The sequence below is a fragment of the Octodon degus genome, unplaced genomic scaffold (assembly GCF_000260255.1).
Source record: "Octodon degus isolate 3935 unplaced genomic scaffold, OctDeg1.0 scaffold00057, whole genome shotgun sequence".
In the NCBI taxonomy this organism is placed as follows: Eukaryota; Metazoa; Chordata; class Mammalia; order Rodentia; family Octodontidae; genus Octodon; species Octodon degus.
In genome coordinates this window covers 1,602,557-1,609,918 of record NW_004524633.1, presented here as the reverse complement: position 1 = coordinate 1,609,918, position 7,362 = coordinate 1,602,557, and positions in this window count along the sequence as shown.

Here is a 7,362-nt window from a genome sequence, read left to right as displayed (position 1 = left end):
CCCGCCGCGCCCCGACCCCAGCGCCCCCTGCGCTCGCGGTGCGCACGCGCAGTGGCTCGCTGTTCCCAACGTCTCGCCGCGAGCCTGCAGCCTTCAGCCTCCGCAGCGCTGGGAACCAGCCGTCAGGGTGCCGGCTGCCACCGGCAGGGGAGGCCACCCCGGGGTCCACGGAGTCTCGCTGTGTGGATCCGACTTGCAGTGGAAGTCCAGTTTTCAGCCTCCGAGCACTGGGATTACGGCACGCGCAGCGCCACGCCCAGAGCCCGGGGCAGGCCAGCGCGGCGCGCCAGGGATTGAACCCGCTTCCTGTTTGCCTGAGCAGGTGCTTTACTCCGCTGAGCTCTCTGGCTGACCCTCTATTTTGAGTTTTTTGAGGAATCGCTGTGCCATTTTTCCTGAGAGTCTATCAGTCTACATTCCAGCCAAGAGTGTAGAATTCCTTTCTCCCTGAAGCTCCACCGGCCTTAAGCTAGTTTTGATTTCTTGATGAACGTGCTTTCTGGAGTAAGATGGAATCTCAGTGTGGTTTTGGTTTGCGTGTCCCTAATGCCCACCAATGCCCACCATTTCCCCACGTGTTAATGGCCTTTTCTATTCCTTCTGAGAAGTATCTATTCATTTTGATTGTCTATATTTTTTAAGTGGGTCTTTTATTTTGGGGGTGTCTTTTTGCATTTTTTATATATTCTAGATACTAGTCTTCTGTCAGGTATAGCTGACAATCTTTTTCTAATTGTGTAGATTATCTCTTTATTCTATTGGCTGTTTCTTTTGATGTGCAGAAGATTTTAAATTTGATATCATCCTATTTGTTCCTTCTTTTTAGTTTTTCTAGCCTTATTGGGATTTTGTTCAGAAAGTGCTTGCCTACACCTATGACTTCAAATATTGTATCTATTTTGTCTTCCAGCAGATTAAATATTTCTGTTTTAGCATTTAGGTCTTTGATCCTTTTTTTTTTAGTTCAGTATGTGGTGAGATACACACAGCTAGATGTGACCTTCTGCATGCCAATATGCAATTTTTCAAGCACCATTTTCTAAAGAGGCTGTCTGGTCTTTTTTTTTTTTTTTTTTGGAACTGGGGATTGAACTCAGGCCCTTGCGCTTGCCAGGGAAGCGCTTATTCTGCTGAGCCATCTCCTCGACCCCTAAAGAGGCTGTCTTTACTGTATTCACGGGTCCTTTCATCAAAGACCAACCAGCTGAATGTGCCTGGGCTGCGTGTGCCTCCTCCCCTCTGCTCAGCCTTCCCAGCTGTCTTGTGCTAGTACCATGCCGTTCCTATCACTGTAGCTTTGCAACCTAATCTCTAACCTGGGCTTGGATGCCTCTGCTTTGATTTTCTCACCCAAGATTGTGTTTGTTCTTCTGGGCTCTTCTGGTTTCATGTGAATTTTAGGGTTCTTCTCTCTAGACCTGTGAGGAATCCTTCTGCTATTTTATTGGCATTGCATTAAATCTGTCCATTAGTTTTGTAAGTGTATTCGTATTAAGTACACTACTTAATACAAATACCTACTCAGCAACGGGACAGCTTTCAATTTTCTGATATCCTCTTTGATCATCTTTTTCAGAGTGATTTAATCTTCATTATACAGGTCTTTCACTTCCTTGGTTAGGTTAATTCCTAAATATTTACTTTTTCCAATGCCTTCATGAATGCTGTTGTTTCCCTGATTTCTTTCTCAAAAAGTTCATTTTTAGTGTAAAAGAATGCTATCAATTTGTACATGTCGATTTTTTTTTCTCCTGCTACATTATTAACTTTGGTTATTAATTCTGGGAGTCTTTTGGTGGAACGTTTTGGGTCTGGCAAGTAGAAGACTGCAAATAACGACTCTTGACTTCATCCTTCACCACATGGGTCCCTCTTTTTCTCTTGCCCGATTATTCTGGCTAATGTTTTGAGGACCATGTTAAATGAACAATGATAATGAACATCCTTGTCTTGTTCCTCACGTTAGAGAGAGAGAGAGCTTTCAGTTATTCCCATGGAATATGATATTTTTAGTAGGCTAGTCATAAGTGGCTTTTATCATATGGAGATAAGACTCTTCATACCTATTTTCTTCAGTGCTTTGTCATGAATGGATGTTGGAATTTGTCAAAGGGCTTTTCTGCATCTATGTTAATGATTCTGTGATGTTTGTCCTTGCTTCTGTTTATGTGGTGGAATCCATTTATTCACTTGCATATGTTGAACTACCCTTGCATTCCTAGGATGAAGCCTACTTGATCATAGTTTCTAATCTTTTTGATTATTTGTTGCATTCTGTTTACCAGCATCTTGTTAAGGGTTTCTGTGTCTATGTTCATTAGAACACAGATGAGATGGGCCTGTAGTTGGACTTTGTGGGTTGGATATTTGCCTGGCTTGGGAATTATGGTAATAGTAGCTTCTAGGAATGACTGTGGGTATTCCTTTCAATTTCATTAAAGAATTTGAGGAGTATTAAAATTAGATCTCTAGGGCTGCCCAAATAGCTCAGCAGATTAAAGCGCCTGCAAGTAGGTGCAGGGGCTGGAGGTTTCATCCGCTGGCCTGCTGTGCTGACTCTGTCCCTGGGGTGCACTGAGACAGCAACTGAGACTGGGGATGGTGGCGCGCGCCTGTAATCCCAGCTCTTGGGAGGCTGTAAACAGGCAGATCACTATGAATAGGATCTAGTAGTGAGACCCTGAACACCCTGTAGACCCATCCCTAAAATTAAAAAAAATTAGATCTCTGAATTTCTTATAAAATTTAGCAGTGAATCCATCACATCCTGGACTTTTCTTAATTGGTAGGTTGATGATGATGATTATTATTATTACTGTTTCAGTTTCATTTTCTGTTATTTTATTGTTAAGGGTTTTAAAAGTTTTTTTTGCTTTGTTTTGTTTCTGTTCATTCCGTGTTAGTAATTCATACGTACCTAGGAACTTCTCTCCCCCTCTGTTTTAGTTGTCCAGTTTGTTAGCGTGGAGGTTTGTGAAGTTGCTGCTAGTAACCTGAATTTTGGCACTGTCCCTTATGATTTCACCTGTTCAGTTGTAACTACATTGATTTATGTCTTTTCTTTCCGCTTTGGGGAGGGGTAAGGTTGACTAAGAGTTTGTTTATTCTTTCAAAGAACCATCTCTGACTCATTGATTCTTTTTTTGTCTCCGTTTCATTGACTTCCGCTCGGATGCTTTAGCTCTTCCTTGTACTTGCTCTGCACTTAGATGGTTTCATCGCTCCAGGACCGCGAGCTGCATTGTCAGGTTACTTGTGTGCACTTGCTCTCTCCCCGATGTGGGCATCACAGCTAGCACCACTTTCATTTTGTCCCATAAGTTCTTTTACGTTTTACTGGCATTATTTAATTTTAGGGGTTGTCTTATTTCTTCCTGAATTTATTGTGTGATCCAGGGATTAGCCAAGAATGTGTTGGGCAAGATCTCCACACTGTCAACAACACAGAAAAGATGCCTCAGTCTGCTTGCAGCTTGTTCCCATAAGCTCCTTCAACGAGGAAAACCCCAAGACAAAAGGCCAGCTCACCTCGACTCAGTTGCCACAAGGGGTTAAAAATTCTCCCTCCTTGGCTCTGCACTGCGTCCTACATGACAAGAAAACCATCCTAGTCATAAAAACGAGCCGCAAGGCCATCTGAGAGGCCCTCAGAGGGAGCTCAAGCCCGAGAAGCTCTCCCCTTTGTGCTCAAGGACCTTGAGTCCACCTGCCTCCTCCTCACATTCATCAACCCCAAGCTGCCCAGCCAGCTTCGCCTCTGCCGCCGCCACCACCAGCTCTGTCTCCTGCACCACAGCGTCCTGCTCTGCTGTCAGCAGCGCCTTCTGACTCTGTTTAATACTTAAGAACGCTGCTGCTCTTTGGATGGGGCCCATGCATGGATAGAGTCAAAAGGTCAGCCACTGAGGTGATCCTGATGCTCGGGTGAACACAGGCCTCCCCTGAATGCATCCAATCTGGGACAGTCATGTGACGGAAGGCCACGAAGCCTTAGGTCAGTACCACCCTGAGCTCCTGGCAGACCTAAAAGAGGGAGGGAGGCAAGCAGCCAAAAGGCGTGTTCACAGTTCCTGAAGTTACCCGCTGGAGCCCCCACTGAGAAGAAATTCTGCCAGAGCAGATCCTGTGAGACTGGTGGGCACTTCAGCAAGTGTGAATTCCTGTACCTGCTTCAGTGTCCTCCCCGGGGACATGACCAGCCTCCCTCACACTTAGGTCCGCTGACCTGGACTTGATATTGGCTCTGACTATACCCTGGGAGAAAGAACAGTACGTTCATCAGCCTGATATGGCTGATAATCATCGTCCTGAAGTTTAGAGATTTGTTTCCAGAGGGATGGACACAGGCCTGCCGTCAGTCACGCCCCTTGGGCATCCGGCTTTGTCCCAAGGCGGCCCCCACGGTGCACCTCTCCCGCCTGTACAGCCTGTCCAAGAGCCCCAGCCCGACAAGGCCTCTGACTTGCCCTCCGTACACGTTGCCTCAGCCATCTGCACCCACAGCCTGCTGCTTCACCCGCCTGAACCCGAGAATGCCTGCTTCTGCCTCAGAAGCCAACCAACCCGGTCCCAACTCCCAGAGGTTACATCCAAGCTGCCTGCTCAAAAGACACAAAAGCTTTGGTACAATGTCTGGCAGAAACTACAAGAAGGACACTCTGCAGTTCTCTTGGAGCTGCTGGTTTCTTACACTTACTCAGTCCGTCAGTCCCTGGCAGCGCCCAGTGACCTCTGAGACCTGCCTTCCGCTTTGCCGCTGCACTCTAACAGCCACTGTCCTTCTGATCAAAAAGCTGACCAGCGTACCTTAGATGGAGACCTAACTGTCCAGTGCCACATGCCATTCTAGGATGAACTGTTCTAAGAAATGGACCCCCTCCGACAGATGCCGAGTGCACTCTGTGTACAGGTGGAAGTGGCTCTGGTAGGAATGAAGTCTGATAGGCTAGATATGCTGTGGTCCCCTTGGACAGAGTTATTTCGGCAAAAAAATCCCCTGCAGGGGTGATCTGAACAGCAAACTGCTGTTTCCAGATCTGCCCTCAATGACGCAGAATAATCTGGGGTAGAAGCCTCAGCCTTCTCCAAGAATCCAACTGACTGATGTATCAACCCCCAGCCAGAAAAGCCCCAGCCAGTATTCACGGAGTCAAAGCAGACCTGCCCCCGCTGTTTGGTCTACAACCTCAAGCCGAAGCACTGACACCCATAACCCTGCAGCCTGCTCAGGCGTCAGTGTGTGTCACTGACTCTGGCCTCACGCGCTGTAGTGGGCTGTCCCCACTTACACAGATATAACATCACCTTATACAACAGCTTGTACCCAGTTAAAAGACTAGCTCCACCCATAGATATTCCGGCACACACATACGCCAGGTACATATTAACTACCTCTACGAGTTCCAGAAATCCAGCCTTAGATCCGCTGAAAAATTCACCTGGACAGCTCTTCCGGGCCACTCTGAAGAGGCGATGCACGCAGGGCCGAAGCCCGGACGCCGCTGACAGGGCTGCTGCAACCTGTCCCCTGGATTTTTGTGTCCTTTCAGGCTGTTTCCCCAGTCCTGCCTCCCCTGCTGCCTGCCAGCTATAGTTTTTGCCTTAAACCGTATGGTGGTTGCCCAAAAGAATAGAGCAGTCCAAGAGTTGACAAGTGTGCAAGGCACGCCGGAGCCCTCCTAGGCCAGAGTAACTCCCTCCCTCCCTTGCCAGAGCAGCGCTATGCAGGAGGCAGGCCGAAAGCCCAGCTAGGCCTTCCTCAGAAGATCACATGTGGTGTGCCAAGCAAGCACTTGCTGGCGAAGTGCAGCAGAAAGCGCCCCCATCCTGAAGGACGCTTCAGTCTGTCACTTGCCCAGGCAATAGCTCCTGTGTCAGTTCTGGTTGCTCCTGCCTCTTAGACATAGCCAATCAGTGGGAGGCATGGCTGGTCACGTGATGCACATTGGCTAAACCCACTGACAAGCCACCCTGCCTCTGTACTTCCTGCTGGCTTGTCCCACGCAACCCTAGACCACCAGAGATCGGGGCCATATTCTGGGAATGGTTCTGCTCAGTGCTTGCCGACGTAAGTCCTGGAGGTCGTGTTGGCATTTCTGCTTGCTGGTGCACGGTGAGTCGTGAATGGCTGTTTCAGATCTGTACGCCCCAGTAGGAAATTTGTACCATGGTTGTCTCTGCTTCGCAGGTGAACAGACAGAATCCCAGAGGTTAGGTCACAAAACATTTCCACTCTCGTAGCAGAAATGACACTCAGAGCAGGATCTGCCCAGCTGTGTCCTGCGCTTCTCTACCCTTTTCCATAGTAAAGCCGTGTGGTGACTTGTGCAAGAGTCAGTTGCTTCAAACGACGAGCCTTTCGTGCTGAAGGTTTGCAGCTCAGCTGGGGCCTGGCCAAGCTCTGCTGGGGCTCTCGGTTCACTTTTGCTCTTTATTCCTTTTTTTGGTCAAAGAAGCAAACTATATTTTGTATAAAACATGCAATTATACATCACATAATTTATTATACAGTCAAACTTTATGCATTCAAATTTCATGATTAATTTTCAACAAAGTTAATATGTCAGTGATTTTATATTTTAAAGTATTTCTTACACATTTCCTACATGTTTAATTCCTTTCAATATTTTCTAATAAGAGATTCCTTCTAATCTGTTGCTTTTTAAGTTTTTGAGATCAATTTTTTTGTGAACATTTATGTTCCCACCTTTAAAAGCATGAGGGATTGACTAAAATACAACTACCACTTTGTTTTTTCTTTTAATTTTTATTCATTTTAATGAGAAAAAAGATAAAATAGCAATGAAACAGTTTTAAAACAGGTGAGTAGGACATTTATGGTAATAAATACATTGCATATTGTTGTTGTCGCATGTTCTTTATTTGTTGAAATTTGGCGTCCAGAGTAAAAGGCCAGTAGAAGCCAGAGCACATGTGTCTCGAGGGCACACACTGGCGCATAAGGGCAAACCCAAACTCGCAAGCACACGGGAGGCACGCGTCCAGTCCACACGCCACGCCCGGCCACGCCCATCTCAGTGGGAAGGAGGTAAAAGCCACGCGGGCAGCAGGAAGCGTGATGCTGAATAATACCGTGGAATATCACACGATCATTTTCTTATTTATTTTAAACTCTACTAAATTAAATTCTTTTCATTGATAAATAAAGTAGACATTGCTTTATTTTTACTCTTGTGTAAAACTCAAAATTCCAAGGCTGCTACTGAAGACTTGGGGCATTGTAGCCCTCATATAGTTATAGTTCCGTGCTGCACACTTCAGACATACGCTACTGCGGCCATGTGTCACCGAGCACTCTCTTCTTGGTGCTCTGCCAAGTTAAGGGAGTGTTTATATATATAT